The sequence below is a fragment of the Danio aesculapii genome, chromosome 20 (assembly GCF_903798145.1).
Source record: "Danio aesculapii chromosome 20, fDanAes4.1, whole genome shotgun sequence".
Classification (NCBI taxonomy): Eukaryota; Metazoa; Chordata; class Actinopteri; order Cypriniformes; family Danionidae; genus Danio; species Danio aesculapii.
The window spans coordinates 15,471,755-15,499,678 of record NC_079454.1 but is presented as its reverse complement, the minus strand read 5'-3'; the positions used below and the strand labels follow the sequence as shown (position 1 = coordinate 15,499,678).

At 40.4% G+C, this 27,924-nt stretch overlaps 1 pseudogene; it reads left to right on the top strand.

Annotated features, from left to right (window-relative positions):
- Nucleotides 1-129: 129 nt before the first annotated feature.
- LOC130247940 (thyrotropin receptor-like) lies at nucleotides 130-26,973 on the top strand (annotated as a pseudogene).
- The last annotated feature ends 951 nt before the right edge of the window (nucleotides 26,974-27,924 follow it).

Below are 27,924 nucleotides of genomic sequence, written 5' to 3'. Positions count from 1 at the left end.
CATGAAAGGCCCGAACCGCTCACCTGAGTCCCACGTAAGGTCAGAGCCGCAGTCTGAGTTCCACGAATGGCTGCCAAGGCCGCAGGACTTCACAAGAGCTGCCAAAGCTGTGTGATCCTTCAGGTCCATATGACCCGCCAATGCCTGCTGAACCTAAGCCCCCCGACATACTGCAGCTCCACACCCCAGGCCCTCCGCAGCTCCACGCCCCAGGCCCTCCGCAACTCCACGACCCAGACCCTCCGCAGTTCCACGCTCCAGGCCCTCCACAACTCCATGCCCCAGGTACACCTCCGCTGCATGGTCCTGGCCCTCCATTCCTCCCCCTGTTCCGCCTCTGCTCTGCTCCACCTCCCGCCTGATCAGTATTAGGAGTGTCTGGAAGCCACTCCTTAGAGGGGCTCGTCATGATTACCAGCATCCTAACCACAAGAGGTCGCTGGTAAGCACACACACACTTCACATGGACTACAACTTATGGACTACATATTCATCATGCCACACACACACACACCTGCTCCAAGTCTCCACTGATTAGACTCCCACAGCCGATGCAGCTTCTGGACTGATTACACGCAGAACTTAACAGCACACACACTCACTTCCTGGCCGTGTCTTGTTTACCTGTAAAGTGACCATTCAACGCGTTTTCCTTAGTCTTGTTTCTCCGAGTTTTGACCCTTGCCAAGTTTGTGTCTGTTTGTCCATGTTCACTGCCTGCCTTCCGACCTCTCGCCTGTTATAGTGACTACGATTCTGGATTTGCCTTATTCATCTGTTTGCACCTGTGTTGACCCTTGCTTGCCTGACTACCGAATAAACCTGCACTTGGATCTTAACGTTGTCTCTGTCATCCACGTGTTACAATGTAGAGCTTTATTAGTAGATAGCTGCTGAGCGCCACGAAATATAGGCTATATTTTATTACTTATCTTATGTGCTAGAACACTGAATAATATGCAACATCCTTAAATGATTCCCTTAATATGGGGAATTGCCTATTGAGTGTCATATAGCCTAGGGAAAAATTTATATGTTTTAGGTCTCTCTCGGAGCATTTGGGTTGAAGGTTTGACAACGTGTATCAAAACGAGGGTGTTATAAAGTACATTTCATACTGAATTATTACCGGAGAATTTCTGTGGTTTTATATTATGGTAGGTGCGCTCACTGCGCTGGGTCCCTCTGTTGGCGAGACCACTCGATGCACGATACCAACAGTCGGTCGGTGAGTGAATAAATATAATGAATGGAGATACATAGGCCTGTGCTATAGACATATATTGTAATGCTGTATAGTAACCTGTCATTTGTTTGTTTCGGTTGTCTTCATTTTAATGCCCTTGTGATGATGCGATGGTGTGCTTTCATTATGGGCATTTTACATTATAACTAACGTGATTCAAATGATGGATCTGCACCAGAAAAACTAAGGGTTTTGGGAAACACTAATCACTACATCGTTCTTTTCCCAAACGATGCATCGTACTTTAATAGCCTCTTTCTCTGGGCCAAAGCAGGTTGATTTTTGTGACACCCACATCCATCATTAAAACACAGGTTTATGTTTTAAATAACAACTCAGAATCAATGCGTTCATTTTAGGCCAATAAAATATTTAACGTCTATGCAAATTAATGCAATACTATATGTAAAAACGAAACTATTATATACTATATAGTATACCTGTCCGCTACACATGCTTCAGCACAGAACTAGCACTAGTTTTACTTTGGTCATTTTTGAGCGAAATAATAACAGTCTAATATAATAAATAATTGTTGCTAAGCTAAGCTAAAAGTTCTCCTGCTAGACTCAGAAATTGGCTGAACGGAGATTGAAAGAAAGAAAGAAAGAAAGAAAGAAAGAAAGAAAAGACACACACAGATGGATTCACATAACAGACACCTGTCTAGTCTGTGTGAAGAAATGATAACTATTTTATCAGGAAGTTGATTCACGTTGGAGGATCCAACACTTTCATGGCAATTCATCTTATTGGTTTAGTTGCTAATCCATATGAATTTGTGTGATCTTATTTCATACAGTTTTTTACAATTTGCTTATCCCCAATGACAATTGGGTGTAGGCGTGGGATTGGGTGCCATGCCTCCTTTTAAAAATTGTAATTTATAATTTTGTATGACTGAACTCATATGAATTAGCCACTAAACTGACAAAACGTAAATAGTTATGTTTTCTTGTGAGATCAGGCTAGAGGATCAGCACAAAGCGCATAAAGCGTGTACCTGCAAAAGACATTGTTCAGTCTGAAGTGAGTAAGTGAGCGAGCGAGTGAGTTGGGGTTGTGTGAGGGGATGTTTTCTGTCTGATGAATGAATGTAGCCTGGATACCCATTCATTTCCTATGGCGGTCACTTTTGACCGAGAACCACACAGTGTAACAAGGTTGATTAAAACACTCAAAAATTCATGAAAGAGGGGATCATCACTTTTATTTGTTCAAATACATAGTGTGGAGGATATCAGAAGGCTTTGAGGCAATCAGATGTAAAATACAATATTTATGAGTGATTTAAGTTGTAAATCGGTCAGATTTGACCCGAACGACAGGAAGGTTAATTAATGCTCCGCTATTATATTACAAATACTTTGTCAACATTTCTAATTGAAGTCATTAGTTTAAAGATTATTTTTATGATTATGACTGTCTCACTCGCGATTCATGTGTGCACGGGCTGCGTGTAATGAAAGACAATGACAATGAGCCTTAAGGCATAATATGTTTATGCTTAATAATATGCTTAATTTGCATACATGTTTTATAAGCTGTGAAATGAAAGCCTTAGTTTGGTGCGAAAATATCATCATGCAAAGATCAAGAAAAACTTTGCATTAGTTTGATTCGTAGATTAGGCTATGTAGGCTATTAAAAATTATTATATAAGAACTATTAATAACTGTAATTTTCCAAATTAAAAAGGTTGGTTTGTTGGTTGTAGCCTACACTAAATCATCAATTGCCTATTTGTTGAGGTTATGACACTGCCCCAGGCAGCACAGAGGAGATCAGCATCAGCGCTGGTTTGTCAACTCCTCTATGTCAAACTGTGACCAGAAATATCCTTCTTTCAGTTAATATAGGCTTCTATGAAATGGTGAATATTTCACTTTATTTTATTAGGCTAGATTATTATTATTTTATTCAACAAACCAACACAATCTCATGGCAATTAGTGTTTGGTGCTGAAGCATATAGCGGACTTAAGCACTTCACCCCAATGGTTATTTGTTATTCTTAATTCCTTTAAATAATGTAGCCTAGTTGTATTTTTAATGATTAATAATGCTTTGTTTTATTGTTATCTTTATTTACAAATGGCATAGTATTTACAGCTAATGTATAGTCTAATTCTGTTCGTTCGCATCCCGTCCCTTTGTGCCACCTGGCAGCATAGTCGCAAAACTGCAGTCATACCTAAAAACACAGTCTTTTCCTTGAGAGAGGTTGGGGTAGGTCGTGCGGCGGTAATGGCCACATTGAACTCTCACCAACTGTAGGAGGATCTTGTAATGATTTATGGATTTTAGGAAAAGTATATAAAACAGGAATCCTAGCATATTCATTCTTTAAATATTTAAATTCTTGTTCATTAATCTATTTAATATCTAATCCCTTTTGTAAAATCTAATCAATTTGTTTTTTGTAAGACGTAGTCGGATTGAAGATAAGTTTCTTATGAATTTCTCATCCTTTAATGTTTTACTTTCTCAACATATACATTAGCGTTCATAATTACAATTCCACCACCATTTTCTGCTTGTTTAATGGTCAATGTTGGATGATTGGTTAATGTGGAAAGATTAGATTTAGTTTTTTTACGGTGCTTTTTCGGATTCTTGCATCATTTATTCCACATCATTTTCAACATGTCTACAAAAGGTGTTTACTGAATGGTTGTGAACCACTGGAGTAAAAGTTCTCTTAGGTTAAAATTGTTGTGTATATGGGGTTTGATTTATATTTGAATTAAAGAGCCCATATTATGGGTTTTTGAAAATGCCCTTCCATGTAGTGTTTAACACAGCTCTAGATGAAGTGAAATATCCAGCTAAGGCTTAAATCTGTAAGTGTACAGTGTTTAAAACTATTTAAAACTCCTCACTTTGCTAACGAATCACTTTCGTTTTCATTTTTGAGTTGAGGCCGGCGTCCTTTGCCTAGAGCGGCAGTTCAGCTTGGTCCGGCCCTGAGCATTATAGCCCAGCCTTGAGCAGTTCGAGTGCTTCTGGAAACTACATGCTTACAAAGAAGACTTCATCGGCCGTTTGTTAAAGGAAGGATCAGTAAAGACTGTCAGAACATGGCCGTGCATCATGGATCAGTTTTCTTCGTCCATTTCACAAGTGTAAGTACGTGCGATTAAATTGTTGCCTCGTTTACTCTAGCTTGCAAATTATGTATTTAGTTGTGTTTTGTTACTTGTAACCGCGTGTACTGTAGCCGGTTAACTCTTTAAATTCTCATTTTGCGTGTAAAGCCACGTTGAAAACGCAACGTGCGCCGCTTTGTTTACGGATCGTCAGCTGTTCCTACACACATGCAACGGTCAAGTTTCAAAATAGTTCAGCTCAGGTTCGAGGTAAGTTTCTAAATTGCACCCAGCAAGCTGAACTGGCGCTCTAGACGTGAGTGTGTGTTGTATCCTCTGAGGAGGAGGGTAATGCGTGTGTTGTTGTGTGTGTTTTGAGGAGGATTGTGTGTTGTGTGTGTGGGTGTGTGTGTGTTGTGTGTGTGTGTGTGGGTGTGTGGTTGTGTGTGTGGTGGTGGTGTGTGTGTGTGTGTGTTGGTGTGTGTGTGTGTGTGTGTGTGTGTGTGTGTGTGGTGTGTGTGTGTGTGTGTGTGTGTGTGTGTGTGTGTGTGTGTGTGTGGGTGTGTGTGTGCATGCGTGCGTGCGTGTGTGTGTACAAAAGAGCAGGTAGAGTGTGACAAGCTAGGAGATCTCCTTGCCAGTTCTTGGAGTTATAAGATAGTTAGTCGTCGGTATTTTCAAGTCCATCGTCTGTATTTACATTTACCCACTGGCAGCCAAAATCCACGCCTTACACTATGAAGCATGTATGCACGTGACTACTTTTAAATGTTGATTCTCAGCTGGGCATGTCTCGTGCTGAAGGCTGTCAGTGTCGACCAATCGCAGCAGGCTGTCATCGGTCCAATCAGCGCAGATTAGCTTCGCGCTGAGGCGGGGTTTGGGAACAAATGAATCGCTGAACGATTTATATGGGAGTCGCTGGGATAAGTAGGTAAAAATAAATGCAGATTATAAGACCATGAAAGTGTTTTTTTGATCTTGCATGCATATTAGACTGTTGTTGGAGACCCTTACAATCAAAATATGACCCTATTTTATGTAAATAGGGGCTCTTTAAAGAAAACTACTCAATTTTACATTCCTAAAGAATTTAAATACATCAACTTTGACCGTAAAAGGATTTGATGTATTTATGGCACAAATGATAACCCTTTACTCAGCACTTCAGTTTGTTCAGTGGATAATTCCTTATCTCATAAATTAAATATAAGATTGTCCAGTTCATTAAATGAAGCATGCTTGGACGCATTAAAATTTTACCGTACAAACAATGATGAGAGATTACCAACACAATATATATTAAATCTTACAAAAATAATTTTAACCAAATGTAATTTTTTGTTCAAGAAAGACTTTTATTTGCAAGTACAAGGTACTGCCATGGGCACTCCACTGGCACCTAATTATGCAAACTTGTTTATGGGCACTCCACTGGCACCTAATTATGCAAACTTGTTTATGGGAAAATTTAAAAACGATTATATTTATAATAATAATCCATTCCAATTGAGTATTAAAGTTTGGATGAGATATATAGACGGTTGTTTATGATATAGTCAAGCACAGAACAAAAATTTGACCATTTACAACTTTTATGAATTAAAAATTCCTTCTATTAAATTTACGACAGAAAAGCATAGATTTCATTTTTTGGATGTAAAAGTAAGTAGAGTAAATAAGACATTACAAACAACAATATATCGAAAACCAACAGACAAAAACATGGTATTATCTATGGACAGTTACAATCCAGTCCACATTAAACTGAGTTTGCCAGTCAGTCAGTCAGTCAGTTACATAGACTGAAACATAATTGTAGCACTGTGGAAGAGTTTGATAAACAAAAAAACACATTATTTCAAAGATTTCGTTCGAGAGGATATCCGCAAAGTTGGTTGAATGAAGCACTAGGTAAGGTAAATAAATCGACAAGATATTTAAAAAAACAGTAAAACCTACTAAGAAATTAAAAGAGTTTTCAGTAAATTGCTTACATATAAGGAACATAGCAATTTTATTAAATCAATGATCCATAAATATTGGCATATACGAAAATCTTTAAATATAAAGTTGAACATCATCCATTATTTACCTTTAAAAGATCCCAAAATTTTGCAGATATGATGATTAAATCTGAAATAATAAGAAATAAGAAATCTACTTTCATACAAGGTTGTTTTTCGTGCCGAAATTTTGCCACATGTCAGAATTCAGTTCAATTCAATTCACCTTTATTTGTATAGCGCTTTTACAATGTAGATTGTGTCAGAGCAGCTTCACATAGAAGATCATAGTAAATTGAAACAGTGTAGTTCAGTTTTTCAGTGTTTAAGTTCAGTTTTGTTTAGCTCAGTTCAGTGTGGTTTAATATTCGCTACTGAGAGTCCAAACACTGAAGAGTAATCCATCGATGCGCAGCTTTACAGATCCCGAACCATGCAAGCCAGTGGAGACAGCTGCGAGTAAAAAACTTCACCTATTGGCGAAAGTGAAGAATTAAAAAACTTTGAGAGAAACCAGGCTCAGTTGGGCACAACCACTTCTCCTCTGGCCAAACGTCTTGTGCAGAGCTGCAGTCGAGGCGCCGGAGGCTGGAAGCTGGACCTCAGAGTTTGAGAGCCATAAATGAGAATGCTCGACCTCCTTTACTCGATTTTGCTATTCTAGGTACTACCAGAAGCCCTAAGTTTTGAGATCTTAAAGAGCGGGTTGGATTGTAGCGAGAAAGAAGGTTGGTTAGATAAACAGGAGCTAGATTATTTGAAGCTTTATAGGTAAGAAGCAATATTTTAAATTTAATACGAAACTTAACAGGCAGCCAGTGTAAGGAGAACTCTGGCAGCTGCATTTTGTACTAGCTGAAGTTTTTAATAGAGGATGCTGGACAGCCAGCAAACAGAGCATTACAGTAATCCAGCCTAGAAGTCATAAAGACATGGACTAGTTTTTCTGCATCTGAGGTGGATAGCATCTCATTTACTTCGTAACTTTGCGATATTTCTCAGATGAAAGAAGGCAGTTTTTGTGACATAGGATATATAATGTTTACTGTCTAATATGACACCCAGATCTTTTATGGTAGAGCTAACGCTAACTTTGTATCCCTCTTGTTGTAGGTTGAGTTGTGAGATCTGCTGTGAACAGGATTTAGGCCCAATAAGTAATAATTCTGTTTTGTCTGAGTTTAAGAGAAGAAAATTGTTGGTCATCCAGTCTTTAACATCTTTAATACACTCAGTTAGCTTAGACAGTTCAGACATCTCATCGGGTTTAGTTGAAATATACAATTGAGTATCGTCTGCATAGCAGTGAAAGCTGATCCCATGTCTTCTAATAATGTCTCCCAGGGGTAGCATGCATATTGTAAACAGCAAAAGGCCTAAAACTGATCCTCGAGGCACCCCATACTATACTGGGCTGACTTGTGAAGGCTGTCCATTAATTTTCACAAACTGGTAACGGTCAGCTAAGTATGACTTAAACCATTGTAAGGCCTGTCCCTAGGACTCCTGTAGACTTTAAGCAATTTATGATGATATTGTGGTTAATGGTGTCAAATGCGGCACTAAGTTCGAGTAAAACTAATAGCAAGATGCACCCTTGGTCAGTAGCTAAGAGTAAATCGTTGGTTATTTTTACTAATGAAGTTTCTATTCTGTGATGAGCCCTGAAACCTGACTGAAACACTTCAAAAACATTGTTCCTCAGCAGAAAGGAGCATAATTGGGCAGAAACAACTTTTTCTAGTATTTTAGACATAAATGGAAGATTTGAAATAGGCCTATAATTAGCAAGGTTGCTGGGGTCCAGTTGTGGTTTCTTAATAATAGGCTTAATAAAAGCTGGCTTGTAAGGATTTGGAACATGGCCTAAAGATAAAGAAGAGTTGATAATGTTAAGAAGAGGTTCTCCTATAACAGGTAGCGATTCTTTCAGTAATTTTGTTGGAATTGGAATTGGTCTTTGTACGCAATTCTACAGACGTCTAATTTATTTTATTTATTTTTTTTTTTTTAAACATTTTATTTTTTTTTTTTTTTTTTTCTTCACTTCCGCCATTTAGTGAAGTTTTTTTTCCCCTCTCCGCTGTCGCCACTGGCTTGCATGGTTCAGGATCTATAGAGCTGCGCATCGTTGGATTTGCTCTTCAGTGTTTGGACTCTCAGAAGTGATTATTAAACCACACTGAACTGAGCTAAACTGAACTGAACTTAAACACTACAAACTGAACACTGTTCCAATTTACTATGACCTTTTATGTGAAGCTGCTTTGACACAATCTACATTGTATAAGCGCTATACAAATAAAGGTGAATTGAATTGAATTGAATTTACGCTCCAGGGCACGGGTTGCTGTTTTAAGAGCGCGAGTATTATTATTATTATCACTATTATTCCATGGTGTAGTTTTATTCTCTCTAGCCTTTTTTAATTTGATGGGTGCCACAGTATTTAGTGTGCTAGTAAAGGTGGCATCCATACTGCTGGTTACTACATCAAGGTCATTTGCGTTTGCGAGTGCATTTTGAAATAGAGAAAGATCAGGTAAGTTATTTTTGAATTCATCTTTGGTGGACAGGTTTTCAGGTAAAAGCAGCCTATATAGTAAGAGGTGGTGGTCTGTAATATCATCACTTGTGGTATAATGTCCTCAATTCCTCAATGACCTCAATTCCATAAGACAGAATTAGATCTAATGTATACTTTAAGCAATGGGTTGGACCAACAACATTTTGCTTTATCCCAAGTGAATGTAGTAAATCCATAAACGAGAGCCCTAATGTGTCGTGGATGTTAAAGTGTCCTACAATTAGTATTTTATCAGCTTTAACTAGTAAGTCAGAAATAAAATCAGAAAACTCTTTTAGATAATTGACATAGGGTCCTGGGGGTTTATATATTTACATAGGCTTTTGCATAATGTCCGGAAGCATAACATTAAGCGCTAATACTTCAAAAGAGTTAAACATAAGTCTGTTTCTCTCTGATTAACATTAAGAATATCACTAAAGATTATGCAACTCCACCACCACGACCAGTTTGATGAGCCTCATGTTTATATAAGAATCTTGGAGGAGTTGCTTCATTTAAACTATTATAGTCATTTTGTTTCAGCCAGGTTTCAGTGAGACAGAGTGCATTAAGATTGTTATCTGTTATTATTTCATTTATGATAAGTGCTTTAGGTGCTAGTGACCTGATGTTTAGGAGACCAAGCTTTACGAAATTTGTATTTTCACTTTTTTTTTTCTGGTTTGACTCTTAATAGACTTTTTTTCTGGAGCACACAGTACGTTTATTTCTTGATCTAATAATACGAGGAACAGCCACGGTCTCTATGGGGTTAGCCAGATATGTATTGCTGTTATTTAAGTGGGACGAACAAGAGTCTATATGGTTAAAATGTGAATTTTATGAATTTTTACTTACTAATTAGATTGAACAAAGCGTCCTGGAGATGTTGTCCGACAGGAGTTCAGCTCCAGCTCAACTAGGATGCAGGCCGTCAGCACAGAAAAGCCTAGGACACTCCCAGAAACTTTTCCAGTTATTGGCAAAGAGCAATAACTGTTCTTACACCATGTTAAAAGCCATTCATTCAGAGCAAAAAGTCTACTGAACCTTTAATTTCCTTAACGGTAGGTAGGAAGCGGTCCAGTGGAGGACGACAGCACCGAGGCTCTCGGCAGCGCTCAGAATAGTAGGTATCTGTGCAGAAATACTCTTAACGCGGGCACCAGAATTTGATAAAGTGTAAACAATTTTTTAATCCAGCAACAAGTAAAAGTATAAAAATAAGTATAAAAAAGTATAAAAATAAAAACATGCATTACCTGCTCTACTCGTAATGTGGTCTACATGTTAAAAAGTCTGTGCCAAAAGATACTGTATAGGGAAGTCATCATGTCAGTTGAAGTTGTGATTTATTGAAAATAAATCAAGTATATGACAACAAGATATAACTTCGGCAGTAGCAAGACATTTTATAGATTTTGCACATGACGTTAAACAACTAGAATGCATAGGTATCGAAGAAGTATTTGAGTTACATTAGGAGGTATTCTGAATAATAGATTATTACAAAGATAAGCGCTCTGGATTCATAAATTAAAATCACTTACACCAAGAGGAATGGAGGAATTAGAGCTTTCTGTGTTTCTTTAACAGTTTGTTGTTTAGCTATAATATTATGAATCATGGATTTTGAAGATGTACTGATACAAATAATGAGATGAAACTGTCAGATTTTCATTGTATTGATGTAGACATGAATAAGTGAATGATGATAATTGATATGCTATTTTTCTGTGAAATAATGTTTTTGAAGGTGAAGGTAAATATTTCTTGTGTGGTTAATTATGGTATATTTAAATGAAAATGAGTTTTTAATCAAAGTGGCCACCTAACTAATGACGCAATGTGATTGATTGTGGGACAAAAGGGTGGAGTGAGAGGATTGTGTCACACACCGAGGAAGGCACTGTGCCGAAATTTTTGTGTTTTGTATCACCTAAGAATGTAAAAGAAAAACTGTATGAAGCAATTATTTAATAAGTGCAAATCATGACCTTCTGATTATATTATTGGGAAGATTAACACACAACAAAATGTTTTAAAAATGCGAGCGCGCATTAGCAATGTCTGTAAAGAACACTTGGTGCAAGCACTTAAAAATGCATCTGTTCAGGCTGCCATCTTGGTACCTCCCAAAATTAACTCCTCAATAAATGTCAATACAGTTAGTGATGTCATCACAATAGACTGAATCAGAACATTGACTATTTCTCAATTCCAAGAATGGAGAGAACGAACTTGTGTTCATGTTCTTGTGAAGAGTGGTCTTGCCGAGTTACCTCAGAACAATGAACCGGAAGACTGAGAATATAGAACATGTCTTTAATACACATTTTAATATGAATATCAGCAATAAACACCCTTGATGTGTTTATTAGGCCTTCATGTAAATGTTTACTTTCACACCAACTCATTTAGAAAAAACTTCTTTAATAATATATCTTTATAAAATGTTGCACTTTCCACCTCCTTTGCTCAGCCACAATGACTTCCTGGGACTTTTTGAGTGAGTACTGTGCTCAAGTCTGCATCGATGCATCCTCGATATCAAGAACACATCTGGGTTCTTTCACGCTTTCTCTGTTTTTTCTTTTCTTGAGTGTTACAACTAAACTTTGGCAGTTGATTATGATGTTATACTAAGAACACAAGGACGCTAGAATGCTTAAGAAAGCCCATTGGAAAACAGCCATCATATGATTGTTCATTTAAAGATGTTATTATTTAAAGTTGCAACTTTTGAGTGTATGGATTTGTATTTCAGTTTCACATTCTGTGAGTTATTGTGTGACTAGAGCTGTAGTTGATTGCAACAGAGAAATATTGGGAAATCTCTGCAGACTGATGCCATTTCATAGCCATTCCGCCTTATAATCTTAAAATGTGATTACACTAGGGAATCATTCAAATACTAGCTCTAAAATGATGTTTGTGAAGCAGCAACGGTTTCTGCTGTTCTGACGCCAGTTGCAGATGTGAATGAATGGCGGGAAGAAAGTAGTTGCTCTTGTTGTAAATTTCTCTAGTCTGGCTCACGGCACTAAAACTGTGTGAAATAAGACGAGCCCCAAAAAAACAGGGAGAACTTTTGGGTATCTTCAAAGTAGAATCCTTTAATAAGAAGAACTCAGCGTGGCATCATTGAAAGAAACTCTCCACTGCACAGCAGACACTCAGTTATACAGTTTTACAGACATTGATACATGTAGGGTGGGGACAGTCTAAAACATAGCATGCAAATGAAGTGTTGTTGTCGGCAGGGGTAAATTGCCTTTCCAGGCCCAACCTCAAGCATATCAGTACCCATTTAGCATTAAAACAGTGTGCAAATGATGTTCTGGAGGACAGAAACCAGTTGACCAGCTTGAGAAGACAATACTTACAGCGTGCTGCTGTGAAACTGACAATTTGCATTACTTTGGAGACAGTCAGGGCTCAGGAAACCAGACATTTTAAGGTCTGTCACACCTTAAAAACTACTTTTTAGTTATATATAGATTATATAAATTTATATTCCCACACTCTTATAAAATAATTTTGAAACTTTCTGTGTTTTATTTTCTTCTTTATATACAGAATTATGCCGTCAAACAATTGTTATGCCGTCACACTCATAGCAGTGCAATGTGGCTGTATATCGTCACTAGTGGGACAATAAGGCCCAACGCATGCCTCCCACCAGTACCGATTTTACAGCCACATCGCATTGCTAAGAGTGTGTGATACACACACACACATACACGCGCACGCACGCACGCACGCACGCACGCACGCACGCACGCACACACACACACACACACACACACACACACAAAACAGTATTGTCCACTTTTTATTTGTATTTAGCCTTTACAAACAAGAAATGTTAAATAAACTATCAAATAAATAAAACTCTAAGATACACACACACACACACCACGCACACACACACACACACCAACACACACATACATATATATATATAATATATATATATATATATATATATATATATATATATATAATATATAAATATATTGTGTGTGTGTGTGTGTGTGTGTGTGTTGTGTGTGTGTTTCGCAGTGATTGGTTGCAGCTGGAAGGGCATTTGCTGTGTAAAACATATGCTGGATATGTTGGTGGTTCATTCCGCTGTGGCGACCCCAGATTAATAAGGGACTAAGCCTAAAAGAAAATGAATGAATGAATAAAAGATGCAGTATTAAAAACACACTGTTAAAAAAATCCGTTAAATTTACAGAAAAATACCAGCAGCTGCGGTTGCCAGGATTTTCATTAAAAAAACAGACATTTTATAAAACTGTTAAATTTACGGTAAATAACCGTATTTCATGAACTGAGTGCAATTATAAAAAAGAGGTTTATCCTGCATAGTAACTACACATTTACATTTAAATATAAGAAGATGTAGCATAACAACAGATGCCTTTAATTCATCTTGGACTTACACACAGATGCTACTATCCTCCACAATGATGACACAAAAAAAAAAAACGTTTTACAGTATTTTGCTTTTTTTTTTTTTTGATTTTACGCAAAACTACCGGCAACTGTGGTTGCCAGTAATCTACAGTTTTTAACATTTCACATTTGTAAATTCAATTTAGAGAATATTTCATTTAAAAATACATTCCGCAGTGTGTATTTTTCCTCGAACACATTTAACCCCTTAAATCCCAGAGCAAAATCCTCACTAGTGTCCTCACTACAGAGGGTTGAACACTCAGGCAGCGATGAAGGTAATGAGATAATTAACTGTCTAATTAAAGGAGGATTGAGAATTGTTTCTCTATTGATGAACAACTGTTAACAAGCAGAATCACTGAAGGAAAGAAAAACAAGACCAAATAACACAAATTACAGCCAAAATCAAAGATGAAATCAACTGAAAAAAAACTCTAAATAAAATAATAATTATTAACATAAAAATAATTACACAATAAAACTTTTATTTCTCAAGATCTCAGCAGAGATCATTAAACAATTCCACAAACATCAGGAGCTTCAATTATTGTTGACCTTTGACTTTGACTATTTCTGTCACATGAATAAAAAACTCTTAATGAAATTTCTGTTGCTCATTTGAAGTCAACATGATGGAGGTCAGCGTCTGCTTTTGATGGGCTCTTCTTCTTGTTTTAAAACTAGTTTTTATTCTGGCTGCTATAATTAATTGTGATAATTACACTATTTGAATATCATGAAAAGCCAAAAGAAAATATAAGAAAGAGTCTGAGAGATTAACTATGAGATCAAATCCACCCTCCCTGACTTATTAATTCATTCAATATCATGTTAGTTCTGTAAGAGATATTAACAACATACATAAATGAAACCACTGGAGCTTCAGCAGTCAATGATGGTTTAACAGGTCTAAATACACCATTCACAATGAAAGTGTTTGAACTGTGACAAAAACTTTTAAACACACAGACATCAACAAGTATTCTTTGAATCTCAGTAATTGTGACAAACAAAAAATAAAAAACTAATAAAAAACCTGAACAATACAAAACACTCTACTGAAATATTACACCCCAAAACAAAATAAAATAAAGACAAAGAAAGAAATTGTAACAACATAAAGCTGGATAATTTATTCAAGCTGCAATGCATACTGGGAGTTTTATTTCAGCATGCATTGCGGCATGAATGAATTATGCAGCTTTTTTCTTTTTAGCAATCATGGTTGAGGTTCATATCCTGATTCTTGATCTCTGTGTCTTTTTGTGCGTGATGCTTTAGTTATTAATTTTTAATGTTTCCATCCTAATTGTTTGTTGCCCCTTCATGAAAAGCTGCAGTATCGTCTCAAACAGCATTAATATATATATATATATATTATATATATATATATATATATATATATATATATATATATATATATATATATATATATATATATATATATATATATCAGTTCTTTTTTCCGAATTAACTTACAAAATACTAGAAATTGTATCTGTTACAATTAAGTACATGCAGCATATTTTTTCTTTGCCATTCTTGCTATAAACGATAAGTTTCAGAAACATTAAGGTAGAAAAATAAAGGTTCAAGAACCCAACTTAAGTAACCTCTGATCTCCATGATGGTGAGGTCAAATCAAACATTTTCAATAAAAATATAAATCTCTGGTAATTATCAAATATTCTTTGCAGATATGACAGAAATGAATTCAAACTGTAATCAGTGATTTAATGAGTTGTTTAATTATCTGTTTTAATTCAGTTGGTTTGGCGTGAGGCTGTGTCTGTAGTTTTATTTCTTGTTCTTTTCTTCAGTGATTCACTTATTTGTGGTCAATCACATTGTCTAATGGACTAAACTGGTGACAATTCAGACACTCTGCCTACTTTCTCAAAAACAGGTTAGATCTGTCTTTGAATCTCAATAATGGTGACCAAAAAAAAAACTGAACAATACAAAACACTCCACTGAAATATTACCCCCCAAAAACAAAATAAAATAAAGGCAAAGAAATTTTAAGAACATAAAGCTGTATAATTTATTCATGCTGGGAGTTTTGAACTATGCTGGCACCCAGTAGGCACTGCAACATGAATGAATTATGCTTTTTTTCTTTTTAGCAACTGTGGTAGAGGTTTATATTCTGATTCTTGATGTCTGTGTGTCTTAAGGTGCAGCTAGAGTTCTCAAGGTTTTGTTCATGACACTCCAATTATTAATTTTTATTATTTCCTTCCTAATTGTTTGTTGACCCTCCATGTAAAGCTGCAGTAATATCCCCACAACATTAATATAAATATTTGCAATTCTTTTTTATGAATTAACTTATAAAATACCAGAAATTAGGTCTGTAACAATTAAGCACATACAGTTTATTTTCACATTGCCTTTCTCACAATAACTGATGAGTTTCAGAAACACAGTTACAACAGCCAGAGAAACATTAGGATAGAAGAGTAAAGGTTCAAGAGCTCAACTAAGCAGCCTCTGATCTCAGAATCAAAAAAGCTTTATTGCCAGGTATGTTCACACATACGAGGAATTCACTGAACTGAAGTGCAGGTATGGGGGAGGCGGGGGGTGGTGGAGGTGTTAATGGTGGCGTGAAGAGCAGTTCAGAGTGGGTGTGGGGGGTTTTCTCAAACCGGCAGTAAAACTCATTCAGGTCGTTTGCAAGTCGTTCATTGTCTACAGTGCTGGGGGATGGCGTCTTGTAGTTTGTGATGTTTTTCAGACTTTTCCACACAGATGCTGAGTCGCTGGAAGAGAACTGACTCCTTAGTTTCTCAATAGTTCCTTTTTGCGACTCTGATCTCCTTTTCCAGTGTGTATTTGGCCTGCTTATACAAGGCCCCCTCCCCATTCCTGTAAGCAACCTCCTTGGCCTGACGTAGCTGTCTGAGTTTTACAGTGAACCATGGTTTGTCATTGTTGTATGTGAGTTGAGTCCTGGTAGGAATGCACACGTCTTCACAGAAACTGATATAAGATGTTACAGTCTCTGTGAGCTCATCCAGATCGTTTGCAGCAGCTTCAAAAACACTCCAGTCAGTGAGGTCAAAACAGGCTTGTAGATCCCGCTGTGTTTCGTTAGTCCATCCCTTCACAGATCATAATTCAGGTTTGGCTGTTTTCAGTTTCTGCCTGTAGGTTGGAATGAGATGAATCAAACAATGGTCAGAGTGTCCCAAAGCTGCTCGTTGGACGGAGCGATATGCGTCCTTTATTGTGGTGTAGCAGTGATCCAAAATGTTACGGTCTCTTGTGGGACATGTAACATGCTGTCTATATTTTGGCAGTTCACGGGATAGTTTTGCTTTGTTAAAATCCCAGAGAATGATTAAAACAGAGTCCGGGTGTTGTTGCTCTATCACCATGATCTGATCAGCTAGTTTCTGTATCACCAGGCTCGCGTGCGGAGGAATGTAAACACTGACGAGGATGAACGAGCAGAACTCAAGCGGGGAATAAAAAGGCTTACAGTTAATAAACAGTGCTTCAAGATCTGGACAGCACATCTTCTTTAAAACTGTTACATCTGTACACCACCTTTCATTAATGTAAAGGATAAAAGAATCCCGCCACCGCGCGATTTCCGCGTTGATTCTTTGTCGCGATCCGCTCTGAACAGCTGATAGCCCGGCAGGTGAAGTGCGTTGTCCGGTATGGTGTCCCTGTTTGTCTGAGAGAGCAGAATGAGTTCATCTATTTTGTTGGGTAGAGAGCGGAGATTTGCCAGATGGATGCTAGGCAACGCGGTCCGAAATCCGCGCTGTCTGAGTTTCACAAGCGCGCCTGCACGCTTTCCTCATCTGCGCGCTTGAAAGCGTTTGAGTAACAATGTCCAACAGAACATCAGATAAATCCAGGTATGGAAAAATATTTGGTGGTGTATGTGCCCGAATGTCCAGCAATTCGTCTCTGGTGAAAGTAATTGTAGGAATGTTACTCAAGACAGGACAAACTAACAAAAACACAAACACTACTGCAGAGCATGACACGGAGGCAGCCATCGTCATCGGCGCCATCTTGAAATCTCCACGATGGTGAGATCAAAGGAAACATTTTCAATAAAAAATATAAAACTCTGTTAATTATCAAATATTCTTGCAGATATGACAGAAATGAAGTCAAACTGTAATCAGCGAAGCTGCTAATGCTGTTTTTATTTTACTTCCCAAAACATTCTCTTAAAAGACAGGTAAACGTTCTCTAAAACATTCTTATCCCGTTCATGGTAACATTTTATTATACTCTCTAACATTTTCAGCAGGTATTTTGTTCTAGTTCTTATCCTTATTGTCCTTAAAGTCAAGACAATATTCTCTAAATATTCTACACGTTTGTTAATAACATTATTTGTTTTCTTTTTGTTTCCGAAATGTACAGTAACAATATGACAGACACAAAACATTCTCTATAACCATTCATTCATTTTCATTTCTTTTCGACTTAGTCCCTCTATTAATCCGGGGTCGCCACAGCAGAATGAACCGCCAACTTATCCAGCACGTTTTACGCAGCGGATGCCCTTCCAGCCGCAACTTATCTCTGGGAAACATCCACACACACTCACACACTACGGACAATTTAGCCTACCCAAGTCACCTGTATCGCATGTCTTTGGACTGTGAGGGAAACCGAAGCACCTGGAGGAAACCCACAAGAACTCAGAGAGAACATGCAATCTCCACACAGAAATGCCAATTGACCCAGCCGAGGCTCGAACCAGCTACCTTCTTGCTGTGAGGTGACAGCTCTACCTACTGCGCCACTGCGTCGCCCCTTCTCTATAACCATTTAAAATATTTTATTTTATTGTAACTATGTAAAAAAGAAAGTTTAAAGCACTGTATTTTCTTACATTCTTGTGCTCATTGTATATGTAACAAATAAAACAAAAATCAGGTATATTTAAAACAAGAATAATTTTCTGACACATAATACTAATTTTACTAATTCTATGAAATACTAATTAATTGTCACTTTAAATCTGTATGCTTTGCCACTATTTTTAAACCACTAGGTTTTACTTATTTGTCTGCAATAAGTTTTTGAACATGACATTTTAAATATTTTAATAAGTACAGATTAAAATTAGTTAATTGTCTTTCTGTCTCATTATTGAAAATAAATCATATTCTTATAACATTTCTCTAATGTGACTGTGAGAATGTTACTTTGGTTTTATAAAACATTGCTTTATAAGTTTTCTAAGAGAACATTGTTTAATCTGGTGCCATTTCAATAATCTTAATAATGTTGTTAAAATGTTGCAGATAAAATATGCTAGCTTTGTTCAAATGTCTTTATGCTCACATCTCACATCTCAATGATGTTCTTAAAACATTTATCTAATGTGACTGTGAGAATGTTCTTACTTTGGTTTTATAAAACATTGTAAAAACGTTTTCTAAGAGAACATTCTTTAATCTGGTCCCTTACCAACATTTTCAAAACATTGCTAGAATGTTCTTGTTCATTGTTTTGGAAAAAATATTATTTTTTTTGAACATTCATTGGAGAAGAAGGTTGCTGGTTCAATCCTCGACTGGGTCAATTGGCATTTCTGGGTGGAGTTTGCATGCTCTCCCTGCGTTCGTGTGGGTTTCCTCTGGGTGCTCCTGTTTCCCCCACAGTCCAAAGACATGTGGTACAGGTGAATTGGGAAGGCTAAATTGTCCATAGTGTATGTGTGTGAATGAGTGTGAGTGGATGTTTCCCAGAGATGGGTTGCAGCTGAAAGGGCATCTGCTGTGTAAAACATGTGCTGGATAAGTTGGTGGTTCATTCCGCTGTGGCAACCACTGATAAATAAAGGGACTTTAAGCCGAAAGAAATGTATGAATGAAGATTACATAAAATGTTTTCTTTAAAAATTAATACAACCTGTAGGGAATGTTTAGCCAAAGTTGAGAGAATGTTCCCTTTTAGCTGGGTAGAGCCATCATTCCATTCGGTATATGGTCCGCATGTAAGTGTAGGCCAGATCTGGCCCAGAAAAGGATCAGTTTTTTGGTTCATTGGGTGAATTTTGGCTGATGTTGTGATATTGCTATGGCTTAATTGTGGCCCCAGATCTGGCAAAACAAGGAACGGACTGTCCAAGTGACATCATTCCATGCGGTATGTGGCCGGATTTGAGCCACATGAATGTTGCTAACTGAAGTGTGTTGTATACTTCTATTTGGATGTGTAACTTATTTGTAGTGCAAAAAGTTACTGTGAGTGTATTGAAAGAAGCATGAATGAGTACGAGTTATTATGCATGTATAATTATCAGTACCCTACAGCCCAAGACCGGATACTCAATGAAGCTAAGCAGAGCTGAGCCTGGTCAGTACCTGGATGGGAGACCACATGGAAAAAATTAGGTTGCTGTTTGAAGTGGTGTTAGTAGTCAACCTGTGGTCTGTGTAAGTCCTGATGCCAAATACTGTCAGTGGGCACCTTCTTTCAGATGAGACATCAAACCTGACTCAATGGGGTCATGAAAAATCCCATGGCACTTCTCGTAAAGAGTAGGGATGTAACCCGATGTTCTGGCCATATTCCTTCCACCAGCCCTTACCCATCATAGCCTCCCAATCATCCCCCTCCACCGAATTGACTCTATTACTATCTTTCCAGTCCACCAATAGCTGGGTGTGTGGTGAGCGCACTGGCACCGTTGTTCTGTGGATGCCCATTGCCATCATCTAAGTTGATGCACTATATATAAATACACATTACATTACATTTAAGATAAATCCATGCCTAATCCATTTTAATATTGTAGCAAAGTTTGATATTGAGGGAAGAAGAAGACAGGGTCGGCGATTCAGGTAAGCCGTAAAGTTTTTTTTTTTTTTAAATGAGTGCACAACACCCGTAGTGCGTGTGTGTGTGTGCTCTCTCCCTCCTCTCCCGGCTGCTCCTTCTGTTCTCCTTAAGAAGGTTGTCTCTCCGGCCCAATCACTAGAATAAACAGGTGTTATTTATTATTTCTGATTGGCCTGCTGATTAGCCGCCGGGCTCCAAGCCTGCTCTCCCCCCTCATTGGGTGTTCGATCATGCTTACCTCTCCACATACCCCCACCGCCAGCCTCAGGCCGGGGAGCCGTCCGGACCCCCAGACCCTGATCGGATGCATCCGTCTGTAACAGAAAGGGGAGAGCAAAATCAGGAGCGTGCAATAGTGGCCCCCCGCAAAGTATAGATTTCACCTTTGAGAAGGCCTGTTAACACTGCTCCGACCATTGGACTGTATCTGGTCCCTCCTTTTTAGTGAGATCAGTCAATGAGCTGACGAGGGCCGAATAATTAGGGACAAAACGCCTATAGTATCCTGCCAGCCCCAAAAACTGTCTCACCTCCTTCTTGGTCTTAGGTCTCGGACAGGTGGCAATAGCTGCAGTCTTATCAATTTGGGGCTGCACCTGCCCGTGGCCTAAGTGGAAGCCCAGATACCTTACTTCCACTCGCCCAATTGCGCATTTCCGTGGGTTAGGCCGTGAGCCCGGCCCCGCCTTAGCGCCGACAATACCGCCCTCAGGTGTTGCATATGCCGCTGCCAGTCATTACTGTAAATGATGATGTCAGCTAAATAAGCAGCGGCATATGCCACGTGAGGGCCGAGTATTTTATCCATCAGATGCTGAAACGTTGCCGGTGCCCCGAACAGCCCGAACGGAAGTGTCACTAATTGGTGTAGTCCAAACGGCGTTGTGAAAGCCGTTTTTTCGCGGGATATTGGAGTCAAGGGGATCTGCCAATAACCCTTCGTTAAATCCAAGGTCGAGTAAAATCGAGCAGCACCTAACCGGTCGAGCAACTCGTCAATACGCGGCATTGGATAGGCGTTGAATTTCGACACCGCATTTACCTTGCGATAATCCACACAGAACCGGACCGAGTCGTCCGTCTTGGGTACCAAGACAATCGGGCTGGCCCAGTCGCTGTGGGACTCTTCTACTACTCCCATTTTCAACATATTACTCAATTCTTCCTGAATTACTTTTTTCTTGTGTTCAGGTAGGCGATACGGCCGGGTCCTAATGACCACGCCCGGTTCGGTCTCGATATGGTGCTGAATCAGGTTAGTACGACCGGGCAGGGCCGAGAACACATCAGAGAATTCACGTTGGCGGTGCCGGATATCGAGGAGCTGGCTCGCTGAGAGATGATCCCCTCCGGTGACCAGAGCGCCCGGCCGTTCCCGGCCGGGGCTCTCTGGCCCCAGGTCATCCTCGTTAGTAACGAGCGTAGACAGCGCCACTTCCTCCGGCTCCCTCCACTGCTTCAGCAGATTAATGTGATAGATCTGACGTGAATCAGCTCTGTCCGAACGAACCACCTCGTAATCGAGATCACCGACTCGTCGTGTGACCACAAACGGCCCTTGCCACTTGGCGAGTAATTTAGAGCTGGAAGTGGGTAGCAGTACAAGGACTTTATCTCCCTGTGCAAATTTACGTAGTTTAGTGCCCTTGTCATATCGCCGGCGTTGGTCATCCTGAGCCTTAAGCAAATTCTCCGTAGAGAGCCGCCCCAGTGTGTGGAGTTTTGCTCTAAGGTCCAGAATATACTGAATTTCATTTTTACTATTAGAAGGCTCGTCCTCCCAAGCCTCTCTAATGACATCCAAAACCCCTCTGGGCTGTCTGCCATAGAGAAGCTCGAAGGGGGAAAACCCAGTGGAGGCTTGGGGAACCTCCCGCACAGCAAATAACAAGGGCTCCAACCACTTATCCCAATTGTTCGCGTCCTCGGGAACAAATTTACGGATCATTGATTTAAGCGTGCGATTAAACCTTTCCACCAGCCCGTCTGTTTGTGGGTGATAGACGCTGGTGCGAATGGATTTAATGCCCAATAATCCGTAAAGTTCGCGCATGGTGCGTGACATGAACGCGGTGCCTTGATCAGTGAGAATCTCCTTGGGGATTCCCACTCGGGAGATTATACGAAACAGAGCTTCCGCAACACTTTTCGCTGAGATGTTACGTATCGCTACTGCTTCCGGGTAGCAGGTTGCATAATTCACTAGGACTAGTGCAAACCGGTGCCCGCGTGCGGATCGCTCTAATGGCCCGATGAGATCCATACCAATTCTCTCGAAGGGCATCTCCATAATTGGTAAAGGGCGCAAAGGCGCTTTTGGGGTGGCCAGTGGATTTACCAGCTGACATTCACGGCACGCAGCGCACCATCTGCTGACATCACCGTGAATGCCCGGCCAAAAGAATCGGGTCATGAGGCGATTTAATGTGGCCGCCTGATCTAAATGTCCGGCCATAGGATTAGCATGAGCAACCTGGAAAAGCATTTCCCGACGGCACTTTGGTACTAATAATTGGGTAGTATCTTCTTTTGTCTGAGCGTCTTGGGTCACTCGATACACCCTGTCATTAATGATCGCAAAATATGGATAGGAGAGGGGCCGGTCAGGCTGGAGGTTTTCCCCATCTATCACCTGCACTCTTCCGAGTGCATGTCTTAGCGTGTCGTCACGCGACTGTTCCAGGGGAAAGTCTTTACACCGGGAAATTCCCAGCCCTTCCTCTGAGACAGCGCGTGACGTCACCGCTTGGGATTCCCCCAGCTGAATGACACACCCCCTACCCGGCGATTTCTTCTTCCAAGACACACCCGCACATAAGACCCCTAATAATCTATTAAATCCAGGCCAATTGGTTCCCAGAATTAGCGGGTGTGTAAGGTGCGGGTTAACTGCTTCCTCAACGCTATGCTTTTTACCCTGGAATTGAATGTCTCGCCGTTAGCGGGTAGTGTATTACATCCCTGTGCACACACCTTACCCTTACTGTGCGGCTCGTATCCAATGCCGTGTCTTGAAGCAGGCTTTGGTGGATGGAGGTTTGGTTGCACCCCGAATCCACCAAAGCTTGATATGTACCCCCTTTTATACTCACTGGTATCCGGTATAGCCCGTCGCGACCGGGGGCGATGATTGGCGTGGCGGGGACCAAAATCAGCGCACCCACCTCCTTTATGGAGCAGATTTGTGGTGTGCTGTTCTCGCCCCCGCGACGCCAATGCATCGGCCCAGCCCTTCTCACTATACCCCCAGGGCCAGCAAGACCAACCGATTCAACCGGAGAGAGACCTGGCGCTGTCTGGGGAACCGCCAGGGGTCGTGGCTCCACCCCGCCGTCCGGATATGGACCCGCCCCTCTTGGGACGTTCGGCAGATCCGCCTCTGTGCACCGCCATCTGGGTGCTGGTGTGGGCGGTCCCCGCCGTCTGGGCCTGGGAACAGGAGGAGAGAGAGGGAGAGGGGGAGAAGAGAGAGAGGTTATTTCGCCGACCCTGGACCTCGCCACCAGGTGATCCTCCGCCAGCCGGATGGCCGTCTCCAGATCCTCTGGCCGGTGGCACTGGACCCACTCCGATGTTCGGGAGGGGAGGCGAGTGATGAATTGCTCCAGCACCACGGCATCCACCAGCTGGTCGGTGGTCCGGCCATCCTTCACCAGCCATCTGCGGCAGGCGTCACGGAGCTGCTGAGCGAACACGAAGGGCCGGCCACTGGCAGTCAGCTCTATGGAGCGGAAGAGCTGACGCTGCTCTTCCGGATTGCGGCCGTCCCGCTGGAGAACGGCTCGCTTCAGGTGAGCGTACTCCAGGAGATTCTGGGCCGGTAGCTGCTGCACGGCAATTTGGGCTTTGCCTGACAGCAGGGGGATAACTCTTACCGGCCACTCGGCCCGCGGCCAGCCACACGCCTCTGCCAACCTCTCGAAGAGGTTCAGGAACACTTCCGGGTCATCCTCTGGTGCCATCTTCTGTAGCGAGATGGGAGGGTGGGCAGCAGATGTCGGAGCGGGCCGGATCTCCTGGGCCAGCAGACTCCGGATTAGCTCGCGGTCCTCCCGCTGGGCCTCTACAAGGACTTGGAAGCGTCGTTCCAGATTTTCTCTCAGGTCCCCCAGCGCACGATGTTGTTGTTGGTGGAGGGCTGCGAGCGCCTGGATGACTTCCGCACATGAACTGGAAGACGGAGTAACCATTCTGGCAGCAAAGTTTCTTCTTCTTCCCGGGTTTCGGCACCACTGTAGCAAAGTTCGATATTGAGGGAAGAAGAAGACAGGGTCAGCAATTCAGGTATGCCGTAAAGTTTTATTTATTTTTTTAAATGAGTGCACAACACCCGTAGTGCGTGTGTGTGTGTGCTCTCTCCCTCCTCTCCCGGCTGCTCCTTCTGTTCTCCTTAAGAAGGTTGTCTCTCCGGCCCAATCACTAGAATAAACAGGTGTTATTTATTATTTCTGATTGGCCTGCTGATTAGCCGCCGGGCTCCAAGCCTGCTCTCCCGCCTCATTGGGTGTTCGATCATGCTTACCTCTCCACAAATATATTTATTTTTCACTAGGATTCATCATGGTGTTCAATTTGCATTTAGGATTGAAAATTACCTTAGATTATAGGTACCTGTCAGATACAGCAATTTAGAACCACATTTGAATACAACAAACAAATCTGAATTCATGAAATAAGTTTGCTCTTTACTTTATTGTGGTTCTAATACCTGTAAATTTTAGATGTGTCCGTTATCTGACACACCAAGTTATCTCTTTCATCTCACACACCTTTACCTTCTGTTTTATCTCCACATATTTAGGATGTGAGGAAAAATGCAAGAAAGGAAAACAAGGAATAATGAAAACTTAATTGCAAATTGGAAGAGCTTTTTTCTGATTTATTGAGTGTCTTATGTCTTCTTTTCTCATTAGTGATGTGTCAGAATCAGGAGTTACTTCTCTCCCAGCCAGAGGGTTGGATTCACTTCGGGAACTCTGTGCTCGTAATGTTTGGGCCCTTAAAAAGCTACCACCAATCAAGACTTTTAGACACTTAGTTACAGCAGACTTGACCTACCCCAGCCACTGCTGTGCATTCAAGAATTTGAAGAAAAAAAGGGGGTGTGTGGCTACAGTCAAATCTTAATTATTGTATGTTAGATAAGTAAATATAGGTATGTGTTTGTGTGTGTCTCTCTCTCTCTCTCTGTGTGTGTGTGTGTGTGTGTGTGTGTGTGTGTGTGTGTGTGTGTGTGTGTGTGTGTGTGTGTGTGTGTGTGCACTGTCACATAATTAGTTATAAATATTATGTTAGTTTTAGTTTGAATGCAAAATGCCTCTTCTAAACATATGTGATTTTGGTTGTAATCATAAGTATTTTTGCTTTTGACAGGTTCATAGAGGAAATCATTTGTAACCTGACTGCTAGAAAGAATCAACTTCAAAAGAGATCTGTGAGAGCTTTTACAATTCCTGGAGTGCAGAGCAGCATGGAACCTGGCATCGACTTGAGTGATACCCTCTTCAGAGACACTTATGATCACCAGGATATTTTTGGCAATGTACATTATCACACTTATTTTGACAAACATGCAGATGATAATATGGGTTTTGGTGAAACACTGAAAAACCCCCAGGAAGACACCAGCCATGAGTTTGACAGTCGCTATGACTACATTGTGTGTGAGGAAGGAGAGGAGGTTGCCTGTTTCCCTGCTCCTGATGAGTTCAACCCTTGTGAGGACATCATGGGTTTCAGCTTTCTACGTGTGTCTGTGTGGTTTGTCAGCTTGCTTGCTGTGTTGGGAAACCTGCTTGTACTTTTGGTGCTTCTGACCAGCCACTACAAACTGTCTGTTTCAAGGTTTTTAATGTGCCACCTGGCCTTTGCTGACCTGTGCATGGGCATTTACCTACTGCTAATTGCTTCTGTGGACCTCCACACACGTTCCGATACTATAATCATGCTATTGATTGGCAGACCGGTCCTGGATGCAGCCTAGCTGGATTCTTTTCTGTCTTTGCTAGTGAACTATCAGTCTACACCCTGACAACCATCACCCTGGAACGCTGGTATGCAATCACGTATGCAATGCGACTGGATCGTAAGTTGCGTCTCTCCCATGCCTCAGTCATAATGCTGGTCGGCTGGATCTTTTGCCTGTTACTGGGTCTTATGCCACTTGTTGGTGTCAGCAGCTACCAGAAGGTCAGCATTTGTCTGCCCATGGACACTCAGACACTGGTTGACCAGATCTACATCATATGTGTACTTGTTCTTAACATCCTTGCTTTTGTAGTCATTTGTGTCTGTTACATCAAGATCTACTGTGCTGTTCACAATCCCAGTCATCAGTCTAGCAACAAGACACCAACATTGCCAAGCGTATGGCCGTGCTCATATTTACTGACTTTCTCTGCATGGCACCAATTTCATTGTATGCTATGACAGCTGTTTTAGACCACCCACTAATCACTGTGTCAAACTCCAAGATCCTGTTAGTGCTGTTTTACCCTCTGAATTCCTGTGCTAACCCTTTTCTATATGCCATCTTCACCAAGGCCTTCCGAGGGGATGTCTTTATACTGCTCAGCAAAGTGGGTCTCTGGTCATCGCCAGGCTCAGCTCTTTCGAGGACAGACAGTATCTTCAAAGGCAAGCAGCAGAGGAATCACCAGAATGAGAGGGAGCAAACAGGAGCAAATGAGACTCCTATTTCTCTTCTGATTTTCCAGGCAAAATGACAGCCACACAGCAGCAGGAGGACAGTGACGGACAGGACGCTTGAAGCATATATGTGTTTTTGGGCACACGTGTACATTATATAATGCCTGTTTAACAACAGTAAACAGCAGTGCAGAATATAGCCTCCGTATTACCACACAAAGGTTCTATCCAGCAAGTGTTGTGTGTATGTGGTATTGAAACAGACAATAAGGGTTTTTTTTTTAACTTTACTATTGACATTAGTTATTTGAAATCTATTTGATGTTATAGTTAAAACCTAAATTATTAATGATCTTTCTATCAGTTTGACCAGCGTCAGACAGAACATAGTTCTCAACTAGTACACTTTAGCAAACAAAAATAAATAAATATACAGTGAAATCATTAATTATTAGCCCCCCTGAAGTATTAGCCCACCTGTTTATTTTTTCAACACATTTCTAAACAATAGTTTTAATAACTCATCTCTAATAATTGATTTATTTTATCTTTGCCATGATGACAGTAAATAATATTTTACTAGATGTTTTTCAAGACACTTCTATACTGCTTAAAGTGACATGTAATAGCCTGAACTAGGTTATTAGGTTAACTAGGCAGTTTAGGGTAATTAGGTAAGTTATTGTATAATGATGGTTTGTTCTGTAGACTATCAAAAAAAATTTGCTTAAAGGGGCTAATAATTTTGACCTTACAATGGTTTTAGAAGCACTTATGGGAGGAAAGGAGGAGAAGCACTTAGCATCGAGAGCAACACCGATGTAAGTACATTTAGAACCTGTTTTCAGTTGCTGTGTTTGGTTAGAGAACACTTAGACTTGTCTTCAGCTGGTGTGTATGGTTTTTGGACATTAAAATTGTTTTCAGCTATCTGTGTTTAGTACTAGAAAGTTTTAGCCACTGTTTCCTTTGTTACTGTAAGAGCTTGTGTGCCGAGCTGAAGGTTTTTTTGCGCTCCCCGCCGCTGCGTTTCGGGTGTTTTTTTAACTTGAGGCGTGTCCAAACGCCAGGT